Raw genomic sequence first — 20,763 nt, forward strand, 5'->3', positions numbered from 1 at the left:
TGAATCAATTCGGTAGTTCTCGTGAGTCGCTATTAGCGCGGTTCCCTCCCCTCCAAGTCTTCCTCCTCGATACGCCAGCTGGTTGCTTTGTCTTAACGTTTTGTTTCGTAACGTGAGAAGGTTCTCCGTTCTGTCTGTTCCTGGTGGAGTTGTTGTGTCCAGCCTTGTTCTTCGTCGTGGAGAATGACTGTATAGTGGAGCAAGTGAGTATCGAGTAAAATTAGTTTGAATGCCAAAACTCATATTATTATTTTTTTCTCTTTTGATAATATGGTTAAAGGATTTTTTTTAAAGGCACGAATTCCGTAACTTTTTCCAAAGAAAGAACTAATAAAGTTCTAAGAGGTTATGCCTCAAATGGGAAAAATAACTTATTATATTAATCAAGTTATTGGTAACGGAACTTATAGTCAGTATTTTATTGTACAAGAATGTACTACTAGTGAGTTGATGATTGAATGCTTATTCCTAATAAGCCTAATAGAACAGAGTTATAGTGCCTTTTAATATGTGTAGTTGGCCAGTTAGACTAAGTGTGGCTGGTATTTTTCTTTAAAGGTGACTAATAAAAAATAAGGCTGGTGCAGTAGTAGCATGCTAGTTCCTATTTTGTTTAGAGGAACGATCATAAGATTTATTTATGATAATAAGATCTGACTTAATGAGGCAGTAGATATTTTGGCTGCTATCCTATGAATAGTATAGCTCACGTTCCCGAATCAATAGTGGTTTGGTGGCAACATCCTTGGTTTAGTAAGGAAAGTAAACTGAGCCTAAATCTATGATTAAATTATCTATAGACAGTAATAGAATTGTGAATAATCGGCAAAATATTTCTTTTTAAAGAACTATTTTTTTTCACCTAGTTTTTTTGGTGGCATGCGAATGTGGGTGAAAGGAACATTCCTTGCAAGAGACGTATGCTATGTAACTTTGAAAAGAAAACTTGTTCAGAGCCGATTGGATTACAGTAGATAACGTCAAATATTATTTCCTTGAAGGTTCGCATCATAGCTCAGTGATTGCATGCTTTGGCGCTTTATTAAAAGCCAATTTAGATTATTGTAACTTGAAAAATAAGACGTTGGTCCTTTATGATCTTGTGGTTCCTTTGGCCAACTAAATTGCCAGGATCTTTTGAGCTAATCCTTCTTGGGTTCTTGAGCTACGTGTGCAGCCCCCCCCCCCTAAAAAAGATTATAGTTGTTATAAGGCATTCAAACAAATTTCTCGATTGGCGTGAATGTTGAATGAAGTCAGACAACAACTTACGGATTTGGCTAAGCAGTAAAGAGGAGGTAAAGGGTGACAATAAGTAATTTTTCATAAGGTGAGTGAACATTTTTGTACTAAGTAATAGTGAGTATTACGTCCGTCTTTGTGGGTGTGAAAGATTGTTGGATAGATCGTTGTTCTGCTCCGCTTTGACTACGACATTTTTCCCAATTTGCTTTTTGTTGACTTGTTCTCCTCCCACATTTTCATTCTATAGATATTTTTTTATTGGATTCCTAATTTGGATTTTTTTTGTTCACGATCCTCATTCTTTCGAATTCGGACCTTGAAAAATTGAAATTTAGTTTTTTTTTTCTCCTCCCACATTTTCATTTTATAGGTATTTTTTTTATCGGATTCCTACTTTGGATTTTTTTTGTTCACGATCCTCATTATTCTTTCGAGTTCGGATTTTGTACAATCGAAATTTATTTTTTTTTTACTCCTACATTATCATTACAATATTTTTTGATAATCTGATTGGATTTATTTTTGAAATAATTCGACGACTCTGATCCAATACTTCTCTTGATGTATTGTTCATTGTATTTTTTTTTATTTATACGATTTATATATATTAATAAGAGTAAATATTTCGACCGATTGAGTTCGTCAGTTTTTATTGAAACATACATTGGCAATCTCTTTATTTTTCTGAAATTAGATAATGAAATTGAGAATCAATTAAATTATAGAAATAATTGTGACTTATTATACAATGAGTTCTTGAGAATTCCTATATGTATAGGGTGTCAGAGTTATATACACGGATTATTGCATGGATTGAGAATTGTTCGATTGGAGAAGCCTTATGAAAGTAAAAAATTTCTGAATTAGTCTTGGAAGCGTATGAAAATTGAAATTAATTGTTTATTAAATTAAATTTGATTAAATTATTTCGAGATTTCCAGAAATATAGAGTTGAATTAGAATTTGACTCAGAGCTTGGACTTTGATAGTTTGAAAGTCGAATGACATTACAATTTAAAATCAACTTAGAATAGGATCGTTTTTTTTATGAAATATTAAATTCATTATTCAGATTTTTATAGAAAATAAGATACATATATATATATATTTATAGTCAGATTTCAGCATTAATGTCTTAAATAAGCACGGATATTCCTATATATAATTTTTTATTAATTATTTATTGTTGTTGGTCTATATGGTGTATATGCATCATTCAAACGCTTTGGTTCATATACACTACCCACTATTGAAATAAATTGTTATTTAAGATTGAAATTTGTCTCGTTATTTCTTATATATTTGAATATATATATATATAGTTTTTTCTTAAGAGAAGTATTGGATGATTTCATATGAGTAGTAACCAACTTGAATAGATAGAAGCGTTGAGATCCTTCATCACTAGTTCCGTCTTCTAAGGGATTACTGGGCAGAGCTCAGGATTAATTTATTTATATTTTATTTTTATTCTGAATTCTCTCCGGTTCTAGCCCAGGGGGACAGGAGCGTTACATCGGGGCCTTTGCCACCCAATTTCACTGATAATCGTGGCTTTACTGTATATGAAAGTAGGACCGTAATGTATTTTTACCCAATTTATGTATTTGTGCAAGATATAATTATTGCATGAATTCGAAATATAAGTTAAATTAAGGCAAGATTTGAAGAAATAGTCCGTACGATTCCTCTCCGTATGGTCCAACTAAAATTTATTTTAGTAAAAAAAATATAAATATATTCGTATGAGACTGATAATTGACTATTGTGTTCTAAAGTGAATTGCCTCACTATTCAAACTTTCATCCATTCATGGCGTCAGGACATGACTTAAATTAAGGTTGCAACATTTTATGACATACTCCGTATAATCCACCTCAACTCCCTCGGTCCAACTAAAATTTCTCTTACTTAAAAAATATAGAAATATATAACATTAACAATAGAATATTTTATTGTTAACCTATTTATTTTACAGTGCAAATTTCATCACTGTATAAGGTCGGAAAATAAGTTCAATTAAATTTGCACAGATTTGAGAACACGATTGAACCATTGTAAGTTTTAAAGAAAAGCATATAAAAATTAGATGTGGTCAAAACCAGTTTTTTTTACGTATAAAAATCTGAAACCGTTTCTAAAAAATCATTTCCATTTCCTCCAAAACGAGTTTGGTTTTTCAAAAACAGGTTTAGTTTCTCACCGAAACGGTTTCGGTCATTTTCAAAAACCGATTCATTTTTTTAAATCAAAATAGTTTTCACTTTTTTCCAGAAGTTTTAGGTTTCTACCGAAACCGTGTGATTTTCGCCAAAGCCGCTATCCCTTTCTTGTTTTTCTGGTACTCATTTCCAAACAAGTTAACGAAAATACGAAGCAGATAATTTCTCGTAGAAAACCGAGCCAAGTTTAAAACTGAAACGCTTTTTGATAGAAAAATGACCCGGAATTTTGAAACAGGAATGTTTTCGTAAATTGATTTCGATTTTCAAAAAAGAAAAAGAAAAATATATTTTTTATGCTCAACACTATTAAATATATAATGCAGTGATACAAATAACCACTCGCCCGGGGCGGGTGGTTCATCGGTGCGGGCGAGTATTTAATGTCATACCGAAGGTAAGGAAGTGATTTCTATTGTGGGATGTGGTCTAGTAGCTTTTTTCTTGGGCTAGTAAAATTTTGTTGCTTATTTGCATCCCTGATATAATGTGTACTATTTTATTCTTTCCGTCTGTCCAATTTTGGGGAAAAAAGTGTAATTAATAAGCTAACACAAGACACACATTTTTAAGCAAATAAAAAGTCTAAGTAACTGTTTCACCCAATTAAAATAACTAAATAATTATTGTATTTCTTTTTTTTTTCTGTTACAGCTTTTGATCTGGTGTTTTCGTCAAACAAGGCATTATGTTCTCCGAAACCATACAGCATTTGTGTGCCGTCATTTGTTAACCTAAAGGGAAAGGTTTCTTAGACATCGAATAATAAAAAGGACCCAATTTAGGAAATACTATAGGTAAAGTATAATTAAATATTTCTTGATATTTTGCTTTTTTATAGTTGCAAGACTTGTTCACTTGCATGAGATTGTCACTTCTTACAAAAAAAAATCTGACGTGAATTATCTCAATCCAAAAATAAGTTTCGAAGTGAACAGTTTTTATTATAACATATGCATTATTAGTACTAATCACAGGGATGCCAACTTGGAATCGAAACTCGAATTGTGACAATTGGGTTTGAATAGAAAGATATGCACAGCGTACACGACGCGAAATTCGACGACATGCAAAAGTACATTTTGTCTTCTTTTCATGTCACAGATCTCTTCCCGAAGTATGTGCACATCTTTCTGTTTCGTTCCAAATGTCACGATTCGATTTTCGATTGCAAGTTGAAACCCCTGTTACTCTTACACGCCATGGAATTCGACGACATGCAACAGAACTTTTTGTCTTCTTTCGATGTCACTAATCATCTCCAGAGACTCCACGCACAAGACGTAAACCCTCTCCCTCTGAGCAGCCCCAGAAAGCAAATTAAAAGGAACAACACTAAGTCCTGTGACAAACATCTTGGCATTTCAGCTAAACGAATAAGACGCAAGCTCTGGTGTGACGTTGCCAAGTGGTAAAGGGGTGTCTATGGGTAAGCAGACAAACTACAGCGCGATCAGGTGACAGTGGATAGACGTGGATGTGTGCAAAATAAACGTGGCAATACCGCTGGCCTCTCATTTGCTAGCAGCATTTAAAGGGAACTTGGAGCGCCGCCTTCAACTGCCAAGATGTTTGTCACGCCGTTTAGTATCTACAATTAACTTTTATTATTTCTCTTGTTTTTGTGTGTGTTTTAGCACATATTATTTTAAAACTTGTAAAGAACACTTGTAAAAGATGTAAGCTTCGGAAGTGATCCTAGAATCACCCTACACACAGGCACGCGTTGCCCTTCTTTATTGGTGACTTAATGGGTATGGTGCAGTGTTGAAAAATAGTACCAAATTGAAACAAAAAGGGCTGAATTCATTATTTTATGCCAGTGTAATACATGGCTCTATAAGACGAAACTAAAAGAGGTAAAGTTCTAGTACACTCCTCCACCCTCTTCCAAGAGTCCAAATCAAGAAAGTGCTATTTTTAAAAACTGTAGCTACTTTTTAAAAACATCCAAATAGCAGGACCCCGAACAACCATGGAAGTAGATGAGGCTTTTCTCGCGCGTAGAAAGTATAACAGAGCCCTCAAATTAAAAGGGAAAACAGTTTTCATCTTCGATATGTATTGTAAGAAAACGAAACGCGCCTCTATTTCAAAGTGGCCAATAAACCAAAACGGTATTATGGTCATAGATGCAAAAATATATAAAACGAGGAACAAATCAATCATCTCCGAGTTCGTGTGTAAACAGTAGGTTATAATAAAATTATAGGCCTATTCCACACAAAGTTATGCGGTGCAACGTCACAGGATTAATGCTCAACAGCATTTTTAAGAATCCAACACACATTATGAGTAACGCGAGATGTAGGAAAATACTTACTGACACTTTTGAAGATGTGACAAGTATTTGTTAAATGGTGCTGAATTGGATACAATTGAACTAATTTTTTCACAAAAGGGGCTGAAAATGTAAGCGTGGTACCAACGGGCCGATGAATGACAAAATGGGCTGAATTTGGTACAATCGTACCAAGTGTGGCAACACTGGTATGGTGCAACCACCAGCATTTTCTCTTGTAATTTATTATCTCAAAATACGCAACGGTGACTAATACAGATAAGATATTGGAAAGACTCCTTTCAGCAGCGCCTCTGCCGAAGAAGTACGTGATTAATAATTCAAGGATTTGACATGGAAATTCAAGCATTGTGAGTTAAAACGTTGTTCGTTCGTTCTAGGTATTGACTTTTTCCAGTCTGTTAACCTGTCAAGGGTGATAAATTTGTTTCTAAAATGTAGTTTCTCAAGTAGTATACAAGAAATATAGAAATAAGGCCAATTTCAACAGCTTTCTGAAAAATAAACTAGCTTTAGATATTACACACGGGGAAGCCTCAATTAAGTTTTAAAATTATTTTTTTAACTAATACTATGAATTAAAATTTTCCAGTATTGTGTAAACGTACTGTGTGATAATATAAGACGTCTGAACATTATAACACTTAATACAACTTCTCTCTCTCTCTCTCTCTTTCTCGCTCCATATACAGGGTGTTTCAAAAAAACACCAACAACGTTTGGGAGATGATTCCTGACACCAAGATAAGATGGAAAGTGTAGATCAACCTGGGTGCAGAAGTTATAGAAAGTTATAGGCTGCCGAAAATATGAAAATAGGCTATGAATTTTAAAGGTCCATAGCTCCAATACCATGGGACCTACCGTAGTCGGATCAAGACTTCACTTAGGAACTATTAGTGCCTTATTCAAATATCCATGTTTCAGAACCCTGCCGTACTCCCGTAAAATTTTTTATATAGCCATTGGTAAGTACTTCAAATTATATGCCTGTGGCCTAATTCCCTCTATAAAATTTGTTGCGTGAGTATCTTTAGATGCTGAAACATGTATTTTTGGATAGCACGCATATTAGTTCCTAGTGAAGTCTTGACCAGACTATGTTAGGTAACATAGTATTGGAGCTGTGGACCTTTAAAGTTCATATTTTCATGTTTTCGGCAGCCTATAACTCCGAAATAACGAATTTCTGCACCCAAGTTGTTGGTATATCCCTTTTTTTTTATCTTGGTATCAGAAAATAATCTCCCAAAGGTTGTCAGTGTTGTTTTGAAACACTCTGTATATATCGGGTGTTCTAAAATGGCTACCACGGACTACAGAACATTATTGTAATTAGAAATGTTGTATACTTTTTGGGTCCTCGACTGGAGACGCGAATTGCACTATGTGACAACGTCGCAGCTAAAGAAATATAGTGTACAAATACAATATATCAAATAGTTACATTGAGTTTTTTTTTTTTTTTTAAGATGACAGTTACAGTCGATAGACTTTGACACTAGCACTAGCGTAAAGATCGATGTAAGTGCTTGATGGATTCCTAGAGCAATGTTAATGGTTACAACTTAATCTGTGACGTTGTCACATAGTGAAACTTTTGATTTCCCATAGCGGCTGAAGGAGGCTTCAGAGGGTATACCATTATATAGAATTTTTGCTTTATTTTGACCCGAAGAACGGAACTCTGTTGTCCGTGGGCGCCAACTGTAGAATACTCGTTATATAAGCGATAAACCATATGATCTGAGAGGAATAGTTTTACATAAATCAAGAGTTGTTTACTTCAGTTTAATGTTAATCACAGTCAGTAGCGTACGCAGGAATTTATTTCGGGGGGTCCAAACTCAATATGATGGTATTTTACATTAAAATTCCTACAACTTCCCCTAAAATTAGGCTAAATTTACACAAAAGTCGAAATTTCGGGAAGAAGTCTGGACCCCCAGGACCTACCCCCTGCGTACGACCCTGATCACAGCTGTCATGTATTAGTAGTATTTAGTTTTTGACTACTGTGTTTTCTATCTGTTCTATTTATTGAAACCCATCCGAAATCTTAAAACGTACAAATATTCCTACCGTACTAGTGAATATAATGCTTAATGTAACACATTACCACCTGATTTTTATATTTACTTCTATTTGATCATGCAGAATAAAAACTTTGCAATCTCTATAGCAACGAACAGGTTGTCATGCCAAACTATTTGGGTCCATTGGCAAGACAGGGTGTTTTTTTTTTTTTAAATCCTGACTCTCTTGCGATATCTTACGCTTCTTAAATCTACAATTGGGGACACACTGACTAATTTCGTACGTGGAAGCAAGCCCCCTTTTTGGGACATAGTTCATCTTTAGGATCTCTACCTAAAGCTCTTTTCAGGATTCATGTCCATGTATTGTAAATATCTCGTGTAATGTAAAACATAGAATTCGCTTTTCCGTTTGTTTCACCCTACCGTACCGTATAAACTTTTCCACGGGCGAATCCAGGGGGAGATTTAGGGGCGGGCCCATTTGAAGAGCAAGTGAGTTTGCTGTGACTTACATCGTGTATATGGGTTTTTCCAGAGGTTTTCTCGTTTCCTTCCACATTCTCAATCCACTAATCCCTTCATAATGATTCAATTTTTAAGAATCATCCATCTTCTTTAGCCTAAGAAGAATGTAACCTTGGAACGTTAAATTAAAATATTTCATTTCATTTTAAATCTATGATTTAACTTCCTCGTGTTTATAGCAACATATACAGCATCAGTACGGGGAACCCGTGTTGAATTCTCTTTTGAGCTCATGTTTTTGGTTTCCACGTTAAGCAGTAGGTCCTTTTCTTTACGGCCTCGATGCTGAAAACCGAGTTTTTCTCCAAATCAGTCAGGAAGCCAATACATATATGGTGCAAAATCAATGTGCATAATCATACAAAATTCCATTTGAGTTTGAAGTTCAGGCAGGGCCATGCCATGGGGGAGCGAGCGGGGCGACGGCCTCGGGTGCCGAAATAAGGGGCGAAAAATTCGGGAGAAAAGGAAAAAGATAGGAAAAATTGCTTGGAATATATGTATGGGGGCGCCGTCGTATCCTCTCGCCCCAGGCACTGATTTTCCACGGCACGGCCCTGAGTTCAGCGTCTTTTTTGAGCATCGAGGCTATGTAGAACGTAGACCTACAGTTTAAGATCAGCTCCAAACCACTGTAAAGCGTTCAATACTCTACCAACGCGAATCGAACCCAGGAAAACGCACTCGTTAGCCACTAGACCAACTTGAAGGCCGAATGTGTGCCACTGAATTAGCGTGCGGTCGAAGTTCAATTGAGTTTAGCACGCATCTCTGCCACGAACTTTAAGATCCGGAAATGAAGAAAATAAAAATTCCTACAAAAACAAGATCGTAATAAAAGTTGAAAATCCCGCTAACAGATTAAACTATCATGATTGTGATCGGATAAATTGAAGACAGCGTAAGCAAGGATGAAGAGAACAAGCAAGAACGTACGTAAGGCAACACAAATTACACAAAAAAATGTGGGAAACGAAATGAGAACCATTTTATTTTATTTCTTCCTTGTATGTGTTTCTGACGTACGTGTGTGTCTCATGGTTGACATCAGTGGTCATAAATTGAGGAAAATCTCCGGCAACTAGAAAAAACAGTGTGAAAATTTAGGAAATACGAAAAAAAGTTAATTTTTGGGGTGAAATGCTGAAGTCTGGACAAAGAAATGAAATATTCAAGTTTTACATCCCACGTTAATGCCGGCTAGGCTAAAGAAGACGGTGATGATGAGAAATGATTGAAACGGTGGAATGAAGGAAGTGGTAGGGAACGGAAGAACCCCGAAAAAACCCACGCACACGGTATTTGTCCATTACAAATTTCACTTGGCGCGAGTTGGGATCGAACCAAGGACCCCATGCACCACAGGTGAATGTTCTACCATTGAGCCACCGCGGTCTGTTCCGGACAAAGAGTAGGGAGTTACAGACCAAACTTATACTCCTCATTTCTTTCTACATTCTACTGAGAAGAATCGATAAACTTCAATTCTATTCAGTTCTGTCACAAGTCTCCCTTTTTTCGAAATCTTGGCAAATCAGCTACCTATCTAAAAATGAGTTTTTTAATGCAGGACTAATTTTTAATATTTCGTTTATAATTAAAAAAAGTAAAATAAATATATTATAAAAACGTGCTTTCTGAAATGAAACAAATTGAAATAAAAAGTAAAAACAAAAGTTTAGTTTGCTAGAAAATTAGTTGTTTTAAAGGATCTATTTACGCATAAGTAAAAAGAAATGCATGGAAAGTGCTCTCATTTACAAATACATAAATAGAATATTTTAAAAAGTAGTTTTCTTGAAGTAAGATTATTCTTTACTTTGTAGTATGGTTTATTAAGGTTTATATTATTTTTTAATATAGCATGTTTTTTTAAAATATATTTTGTTTTCTACTTTCTAGTCATAATTAAATTCGTTTTCTGTTTGCATTTAATTATTTCATACAGTTAGTATTGGTATTGTATTTTGTATAGATCCATCTTCTTACAGTCGAACTAAGAATTATTCTCAGTTACAAATATATAAAGAAAGCAAAGTGAAATTAGAATGTTGTGGTATCATCCGATTTTTGTTACTGTTCAAAATTTCAACATTGTATTATGTTGAGAAATCAGTTAAAGTAAGGTTGTGCGAGTTGAAATTACTTTTAATTTAAAAAAAAAATGTGTAAATACTGTTTGAGCTCGATAACTCGAAGTTAAAGTTGAATAGACAAAAATTCGAGTTATCAAGTTCTTCGAGTAATCAAGGTTCGATTTATCAAGCTGGTCACAACAAAAATTCGAGATATCGAGGTTCTAGGGTTCCTCATTAAAAGTGACTATATAACCTTTATAACTCGAAGTTGTGAAAATTCCTTAACGTAAATAAGGTGACTAGTAAAAATTAAATACTGTACATGTATTGTTTTTTTTTTGGGGGGGGGGGGCTAGAGGCTTTCATGTCTAAACATGAATAAAATACAATTACAGTACATATTGGCAAAATGACAATTACGTAAAAGCATAGAGCTTCGAGTTATCGAGGTCACATTAAAAGAAATTCGAATTAAACTTTGACTTGTAGAGATTTGGAAATACGAAAGTTCGAGTTATCGAGGTTTTTGAATATAATAAGAAAACCCATAAAATTCGACTTATCGAGGTTGTAATTTTTAAATAGTCGACTTATAGAGGTTATTTTAACATTGAGTGTTATGGAGAGTTCAAGGGAATATGAAAAAATTCGAGTTATCATGGAATTCGAGTTAGTGAGGTCTAATTGTATATAGAAATATATGAAAGTATCAACGAAGTATTGTATTGTCACCTAACTGATGTTGCTGTTTAAAAATTTAATCATTGTATGAGGTCGGGAAATAATTTAAGATTATAAGATTTGAAGACACTATCGGTACTATCTATCTCTGTACAATCGAACTAAAATTGCTCCGAGTTAAAAAAAAATACATGAATATCTCGAAATATTTGAAACTATCAATGTAATATTGTATTGTCATTCCCCCTTACGATGCTGTTCAAAATTTCAACAAGATATGACATCCGGATTAAGCGTTCAATTAAGGTTTTAAGATTTGAGGACAAATATCAAATGCTATGAATGAAAGAAAACCATATAAAAAGTTAAGTTGTAAATATTGCCTGTGAAGGAAGCATAAACACAATAGTTATATAAACTTTAGTATAATGTAGTGTATTCCAAATATGTATGACTTAAGAGAAGGCAAAAATAGTTTGTTTTCCTTGCTTACTGAAACATTTATTTTTGAAGTCTCTATGATTTGCTTCTTGACACACAGCAGACATCGAGGAAAATTTAGTGCTTTCGCTTTATATCGTTGCTATATCCATGAAATGATATTCTTAAGTATGATCTGTTTATTTAAAAAATATCAATTATTATTATTATTAGCGACGAACAAAATACCTTTGAGCGTTATACAGTTAATTATTCTCGATTTTTTTCAAATAATGTGCATTAGAATTTACCTTGCAAGTATCGCATGCTGTTCAGCTTGATGCCGTCTATATCGCTTGGCATTTGTCTCATCCTTAGAGTACATTATACAGAGTGTAGCGGGAGGTAATGCAAATACTGCGGTAGGTGATTGTCCCTGACCAGTACATGAAAAAAAGAATATGAACAGTGAACATATATCGCGAAACGCCTAGTTTTAGATTAAATCGGAGAAAAGGAGTAACAACGAAAAACATCACGTACGTATTCACAGAATTATTACTAGTAATACCATTAATGCATACGAAAGTGTACAAATGCAGTGTGACAGCTTCTGCCGGAAAAACAACAAATAAGAATGCGTATACTAACAAGTGATATATACCAATACATGATACGTATTACCATGAATGCGAGAACACGATGAGAAAACAAGACAGAAACACAATGTACCTGATGTGACACACTGTGTCCAGACACTAATTAGTACATCTCAGAGTGGATTAGGTGTTCAAAAATCTCACCACTAATCTGGAGACATAATGCTGCATGTCGTCGTAAGGCTTGTGTACATCTGCGAAGATCCATGACATCTTGTTTAATACGTGCTGTAGCGTCACGGATGTACACAATGAGTTCATCAGGGTAGCTGATTTGACTTTGTACGCTTCATTCTTCATCCACCCCCAGATTCCGTAGTCCGTTGATCTCTAATCAGGTGACCTGGGTGGGCAACGTATGTGTGTGGTATAACGTCTAATCCAGCATCCAGGGTAATGTTGATTGAGGAAAGCTCGGACCTGCAATGTCGAGTGTTCTGAAGCCCTATCTAACTGAAAGTACATGTTTTGGCGAATGTCCAGTGGAATGTCCCCAATGAAGGTGGTAGTGTCACCAGAAACTAAGGAAAGTCTGTCCATTCAGGTTATTGTCTAGGACGATTGGGTCATTGACCACGGCACACCACACATTAGCCGAGAATCTGCGCTGGAAATTTGTGGGGATAGTAACATGGGGCTTGGCATTGCACCAATAATGCCAATTGTGGCTTTTATTTATGGCATCTTGAGTAAAAGTAGCCTCGTCGAGGCCTTCTCCGCTAATATTCTCCACACTGCCATATGAGACCCAACCTCGAGCCGACGTACTATGCGTCTGGTACTTGTTGTGGGGCTGCGTTTCACGGATTGTAGTATACGCCGACGTACTGACGAATCAGGGTCTCGCTACTCGGCGCGGAGCATTGAATCTAGGCTCACCCGGCAGAAGCCTTCACACTGCATTTGCACACTTTTGTACGCATTAATGGTACTATTAGTAATAAATCGGTGAATATGTACGTGGTGTTTTTCGTTGTTACTCCTTTTCTCCAATTTATTCGAAAACTAGGCGTTTCGCGATATATGCTCATATTACCTTTCTTTCATATAATAGTCACGTACAATTACCTACTGCAGTATTTGTATTACCTCCCGTTACATCCTGTATATAACAAAGGTTAGAGTTTAGGAGTTATATCTCATCAACTGTGTTGTGTATTGTCGTCTTACTAAAATCGTAATAAAAATATTGATGAGGGTATACAACCGAGGGTCTCAATTTTGTCTTAATTGTTGGCGTGGTTAATGCAAAGTACCAATTTTTGCTATTTTATAATAATGTATGTAAAGTATAATAATCAAAGGTGTTATAAAATAGAGGATCTGCCCATATGTATCTTCATCCTATTAACGCAATGAAGTCAAAAAACAACCGAAGATTGGCACGTCTGATTGGCTACTCTCGTTTCCACCATCGGCTGATTGGCCACTTTCGTTTCGGCCATGAATGTTAGCTCAGAACATTGCGATCTTATTGGGCGGAGTAGGCAGAGCAGGGATGGTAAAACTGTGACGTATAGCTTCAAGATTTTGTTGTATAGTAAGATCCACTATTTTATAACATCCTTGATAATAATATTGTACGTTTTTTAATCATTATATTTAAGACATTTCTTTATCAACAAGGAAATGCATGTTTTCTATGATCAATGTTGCAGAAAAATCAACGTTTACAAAGTAAAGAAAATTTAACTAAGAAAGATAATACTTGTGTAGTTCGAGCGAAATTTCTCTCTGGAAATTTTCAAGCACTGCTTGTGATAAGGATTTGGGAACGAAAACTGGACGGGAAGGCTATTTTCTGTAAAAACTAACACTTTACCTCTTCTCTCCATTTCCCCCACCATGTAAACTCTAACTCTCCTTCACTCCACTTCTTCTATCTAATTTGCATGATGTGAAGCTGCGAGTAATTTCACGTTCCAACGACTCGGAAATGGGTTTGAGTGTGCTGTTACCTTTCGTTAGATTCGTAACCGTCGACAGCCGTGTGTTTTCACATCTACTGACTGGACTTCTTGTCGGAATAAGAAACACTGACACAGTTCCACTGCGATGGTTAATTCAATAATAAATAACTACGTAGATGATTCTGACACCATATACAGTACAGCGTGAATGTTGACATTTTCACACATGTTTTATTACGCTATTTCGTATTGACATTTACCATACATTTTCTATTTTTTAAAAAAGAGATATTAAAATCAAAAATAATTCTCTGAAAGGCTAGCCATAAAATGAGGCATAGAGAAAATTTCACACATTACACCTCGTATAGCCTATTTTTAGTCTACGTAAATCCGTTCTCGTTTCAACAGGTTCGTAAAATATAATATTACAGTAAACAATATAAACTCTGGGCAAGTCAGTAAAGAGGATCACATGAATGATTCTCTTAGAAACGGTCAGTATTATGTACCCTCTCATTAACATCATCAATATGTTTTGACGTTTAATTAAAAATCTTATACTTGGAGTTCAACTGTTGCGAAACAATATCAATACTCTAAGCCTTATATATTTTCTCATACTAAAGTAAATGAGGTATACACAAGTATTTTAAGTGAAATTTTAAATAAGTGAGAGTTTAACCTCACCAATATTTAATATTTTTGAGGTTTAACCTATATTTAATATTTTTTGAGGCTCTATATGTCCTCTCGTGTCCCAAGAACGTGTTTTTGAACCCTTATAAAGCACACTTGTTTAGCTTCAGTTTAAATAACAATTCTCTAGGTTTCATACACCTTCTCGTACACCAAGAATGAATGTGTTTTTAACTCCCTGGAAAGAACGCCTATTTGGCTTCAGTTAAAACAACCACTTCCTAGACTTCATACACCCTTTCGTACCTCAAGAATGTGTTTTTACCCCTTGGAAAGTACACCTGTTTCGCTTCAATTTAAACAAGAATTCTTTGGGCTTTATACACCCTCTCATACCTCAAGAATGTTTTTTTAACCTGTGGAAATTACACCAGTTTGGCTTCAGTTTAAACAACAATTCTCTAGGCTTCATGCATCTTCTCGTACTCCAAGAATGAATGTGTTTTTTAACCCTTGGAAAGAATACCTATTTGGCTTCACTTTAAACAACAACTCTTGTATTTATACAGCCTCTTAAATTCCAAGAATGTATTCTTAATCCCTGGAAACCACACTTGTTTAGCGTCAGTTTAAACAATAATTCTCCAGGCTTTATACACCCTCTGATACCTCAAGAATCCCTTTTCTAATCGTTGGAAAGAACACCTGTTTGGCTTCAGTTTAAACAACAATTCTTTAGGATTAATACACCCTCCCAAACTTTAAAAATGTGTTTTTACCTCTTGAAAAGCACACCTGTTTGGCTTCAGTTAAAACAACAATTTCCTAGACTTTATACACCTTTTCATACCTCAAGAATGTTTTTTTAACCTGTGGAAATCACACCAGTTTGGCTTCAGTTTAAACAACAATTCTTTAGGCTTTATACACCCTCTCATACCTCAAGAATGTATTTTTCAATCCTTGGAAATTACCTAGATACACCTGTTCGGGTTCAGTATAAATAACAATTCTCTAAGCTTTATACAGTTTCTCATGCCACAAGAATGTGAGGTTTTAACTTCATCAATATTTTTAGGTTTAACCAAGGTATTTGTTAACCTCATAAACACTTTCGAGCACAAAAAATATTTTACCTTTCAACCTCGAAAAATATTCTAACTTCAGCACATTTTTCCATGTGTTGGATATGAATAGCCATCGTTATGTTCAGTCTTAGATCAGAATTGTTTTGGGAATACCCTCGTATATTAAAGCACATTTATTCGTTTCAAGGTTGACCATTTTAAAAGCTCTAAAATATTAAATGTTTGAAAGTTAGTTCTGAGCAAAAGATAGTAGGATGTAATGTAACAGAACAGAACTATTACTTGCGCAGAGTACTATTAGATTAATTCCAGGGACACAATTAAATAATAAATTATTAACCGAAAAGAATTTCTAGAAGTTTTGGGATCAAAATCAGGGTAATAGAGTTTTAAAAACACACGTAGCATGCTATTACATCGCTTTAAGATTTGCCTTTTCTACTTTGTATCTCCATGTACACTACTGGCCTTTAAAATTAGAACAATGATATCCTATCAACTAATATTTGCAACTGTGAAACGTATAAAGACATGATACTGTCAGACTTTTAACTTCCTCGTCAAAGGCACTGACCAAAAGCACAGAAAACTGCACTTGTTTAATGCAACTGCGTTTAGCTATCATCAGTGAGATCCGAAGGTTGAAGTAATATATCTTGTCGGTCGGCAAATGTGCAAACCGAATCTGAATGTTTTCACTTTTAGCCGCAGAAGAAATGTGCAATATCAAAACTGTGAATTATGATTACCTGAGATTTACGCCCTTCTTAAATACAATAGAGTTGATTGACTGATATGTTACTGGGGACGTCAGTTCCGAGGCTATTTGTTTCCGTAACGAAACGTCCAGTGGCTAACACATTCTTCCCATAAGAGCATTTCTCAAATGAGTTATATAATCAGAAATAAAACTTCCAAAAAAATGCAAACTCAATACAAGTTTAATGGAATGCCACAATATTACATGAGTTTATAAGAAAATAAAGGTCGCAAAAGTACTATAAATAAATAAATAACAGAAAACATATAACAAGAAAGGTGTTTAAAAGAATAGGAAGAAAGAAACATGAAAAAACTAAAAAGAAAATACTCGTAGAATATTAACTATTCTAATTTTACGTATAATCACGAGATTACAATTAAAAAAAAAACAGGGGGGGAATACCCTCGTATAATAAAGCACATTTATAAGTTATAAGGTTGATCATTCTAAAAGATCTAAAATCTTAAATGTTTGAAAATTAGTTCTGATAAAAGACAGTAGGATGTAATGTAACAGAACAGAGCTATTACTTTTTATAATATATCCTTCAAAGCTTAACTAATATTATTAAACAATTCTAAAAGTTTTCTGAGTATTGAGGCCATTCTACAAGAATATTTCAAATACTAAATATTGTTTGTTTCTTTTGTCTGGCGTCCTATTCAGCTGCTAGGCTATATGAGACATGGACCTACAGCTTAATGTGAAATTCGAACCACATGATCTCCCTCTGGAAATAGAATCCCCGCCTTCGACGCCAAAAACGCGTACACTAACCGCTTAGCCACGAGAAAGCTCCCAAATACTAAATAGAACATAGCAGAATGATGTGAGCATGAGAGTGGCTCTAAAGAAACACAAGAATATTAAGAATTCCAACAGTCTCATCATAACATTGAAAAGAAGACAGACATGCTATCTAATGATTGTTCCGAATTGTACAGGACATCACGAACACTCGTGCGTAGACTCCGGAGAGTTGCATAGCATCCAGTGCTCTGCTTAAGGTTCTACGTTATCTTGCCTGTTTAAACATTGTCCATAGCGCCCTCTGCTGCACTTCACTTTGCCTGCACATTTAGGCGTCTACTGCTAGAACGTTGCCGAGAACTCGAGAATGGTAGGTCCTTTAACACATCCTTTCGTCCAACAAATTTCGCTTCTATCTGTAGTCCCACGTTATAATGGCCGAAAAGGTGTCCAGCAGTATGACAGTAAATGGAGGAAGCATGTATTCTGCATCGCCATACCGGTTCTGGCAACGACGTTATAGTAAGGACTGTCATTGGATTTCGTTGTTACATAGTCTAATATCTATTATGAAATGAAATGATTTTTTTTAAGTTTTACGTCCCACGGTTAAGCCGGTTAGGCTAAAGGAGACAGTGATGATGAGAAATGAATGAAATGATGGAATGAAGAAAGTGGTTGAGAAAAGCCATGCACACGGTATTTGCTCATCACAAAGCTTATTTGGCGCGAGCTAGGATCGAATCAAGGACCCCAGGCGCCAGAGGTGAACGCTTAATATCTATTAATGGATATTAGCAAACTATTGTTACATTACTGAGCTATTACTACAATCTATTATTGTCCAGTTTTGCAGTTCTTAAATGAACCATTCTACAACAGGACAATCCGTGACCACATATAGCACGCATGAGAGTAGCACGCAAACAATAGCAATCCTAGAAGGTAAAAACTGGGTGGACCAGCCACATCTCAGACTGTGATAGATATATCATGAGTTTACTATACACTTTCAAAAATATATCAATAATAGCTTAAATTATTTTTGTCACTAAAAAACTGGGGACCTAAGTCCTCCGGTCCCGTGCTAAAACCGCAAATGCACGCAACGTCTAATAATTCCTAGATGGACGACATGTTAGTAAAACCCAACTTATTCGTTGGTCCGTGCATTCGTTTGATTTTTCACTTATTCATAATCCAGAATTTACGTACAGCGAAGGCATGTGTAGTACTTATTTGGCTATACGAAATTCTTCAAAAACAACTTAAAACGGTGAAATAAAATGTGTGGTCTTAGAGGAAAGTGTACCATAAATTTTTGGGAGTACTTTTTGCTTGTTACTAATGCGTCTATCAGTTGCATTCATATAACCATGGTTACTGTGTGTGAAGGAGTGTTTAAATTTTAAGCAACCTGGCTCCTATGCAGAGTGTCTTTAGCGTTGTAGTAAGCGCTTGATTGACACGTGATGTTAACGTCCGTACTTAGAAATACGTTAGTGAAGATAACAATTATTTATATCGAAAAAGGACAGTGACGACTTTTCTGCGGCCTCTCTTACCTTGAATTTCCTAAAGTGTATGGACAACCCTGTACAAAGTCGTGGCTTGTCTTTTTCTATATATGGAAGTTAGCATGACATGTTAGTCAAGGGCTAAATACAACACTAAAAACGACTCTGCCTAAGGAACCCTGAGATTACTAGAAATTAAAACAGTTTATTTGTACTGAAGCCAAGAGCGAAAATTCGTAAAATGTGCATTACACGTGCCGTGCTTTTTATCAAATCGCTGCTGCCTACCGTAAAACTTTAACTGAATAGCGTGTCTTTTTTAAAAATAAAAACCCACGTGTTGGCCTCTCTTGGAAATGCTGACATTAATGTTATCCATCATAACAAGCAAATTGCTCATTCTTCATCCTTCTGGATGCTTGTCTTTTTCCTGTTATATACGTGTATAGAGGGGGCTTTTTTCTTCATCGTTTGAATGACATACATGTTACAATACTAAATTGTGTTAGATGTGTGTGTGTAGAAGACTTGATATAGAAATCGTTGTCCGGCATTGTTTCTCTTCTTCATCTTTTTTTTTTTTTTTTTTTTTTTTTTTTTTTTTTAAAGACCACGTATGAATAATGTATGAGTTGTATATCCTAGGATCTTGTCCAATATTTAACTCGGCCACAGGCTTAGAGCAGCGGAGCGGATATTAGCCAGCACAGAGCTTGTGTTTCTCCCACAGATGAAAAGCAATTCGTTGATATAGTGTATATTTACTTGTTACGTGGATGTCACTTGTGATGTTGCAGATGGATTTAAAATGATTAATGTGACAAATTTGTTTTCCATACAAGATTTAAGGGATACTGTACAATGCGATTGTGTAGTAATGTACTGATACATTGCATGTTCTTTCTAACATTAGTTAAATATTCCAACTATTTGATGAATACAGGAATCAATATTTTTTCTTTATATCGTATCCTCAATAAGTGCGAATTCAGTGGCAAATAAGAAAAAGTGTGGCTGGGCCAGGAATATATCTTGAGTCTCGCTACCCTAACCTCAAAGGTGTCCAGTCTACTCCTCGCCAGCCATATATTTCGGATAATTTAACCGTTTTGAGTTTCCTTGTAGAGTTATATGTAGATGTTCCGTTGTGCAAATAAGACAAAAGTTGTAATAACAGTCCTGTGGCCTGAATACCTAAGCACCGGTCTCAAGAGTGGAAGTACGTTGCTGGTCAGTGAGTGACTTGGTTAACCGTTAACAAAGTGGTTGCACATCGACACGGTAAGTCAAAGATCCAGATTCCATTCTGAATCCAGTTTCACTTTTTCACAATTTGAATTTTAATGTAAACTATTCTAGTCAAGTTATAGTAGAGTAATGTTATTACAGATCGTAATACACGTTGATTTAATGGTAAACTCTTTCAACTGGACAAGTAGTGTCATTATGTCCATACACATAACATGTTCTGGTGAAAAGGTAAATTCTTTTAACTGGTATATAGGCTTTAATGGGGTTAAACCTTAGCGGTTGCTGGTGATTAGAGACAGAATAATCAATATTTCTGTTCAAATATCTTAAAGCATATTAACCTCAATCCTTTCAGATGAACTTTGATGATAATCATAATAGTTTTAGCAAACTTACAACAAATCGCTGATAAGACATTGAATCATTGTAAAATTAAAATTATATATAACACGGAGAATGCTAATAATATTAATATAATAGTGATTGATGCTAGTACACTCACCACAATAACAGAACTAACCTAATGATCATATCAATATGACTCCTTGTTGCTCTTTTAAGGATTAATAATTTTACGATTAACAAGGGGCACTGATGTCGCTTCAACTTTGTACTCCATATTTATTAGTAAAACAGAGTTTTCTCTTAAGAATACTAAAATTAAAAGGTATAAA

General features: G+C 35.2%; 2 protein-coding genes across 2 annotated transcripts in view; one reads left to right on the forward strand and one right to left on the reverse strand.

Moving 5' to 3' along the window:
- Nucleotides 1-20,763, reverse strand: part of LOC145672025 (uncharacterized) — a 121,641-nt gene that overhangs the window by 16,690 nt on the left and 84,188 nt on the right. The window lies entirely within an intron of this gene.
- Sytalpha (Synaptotagmin alpha) overlaps nt 4,126-20,763 on the forward strand; it is a 282,148-nt gene continuing 265,510 nt past the window's right edge. The window contains exon 1 of the mRNA XM_081741250.1: nt 4,126-4,264. The gene's annotated coding sequence lies outside the window, so the exon portion shown is untranslated. The remainder of the gene's footprint in view (nt 4,265-20,763) is intronic.

Source organism: Thermobia domestica, chromosome 2, assembly GCF_964235325.1.
Source record: "Thermobia domestica chromosome 2, izTheDome1.hap1.1, whole genome shotgun sequence".
Taxonomy (NCBI): Eukaryota; Metazoa; Arthropoda; class Insecta; order Zygentoma; family Lepismatidae; genus Thermobia; species Thermobia domestica.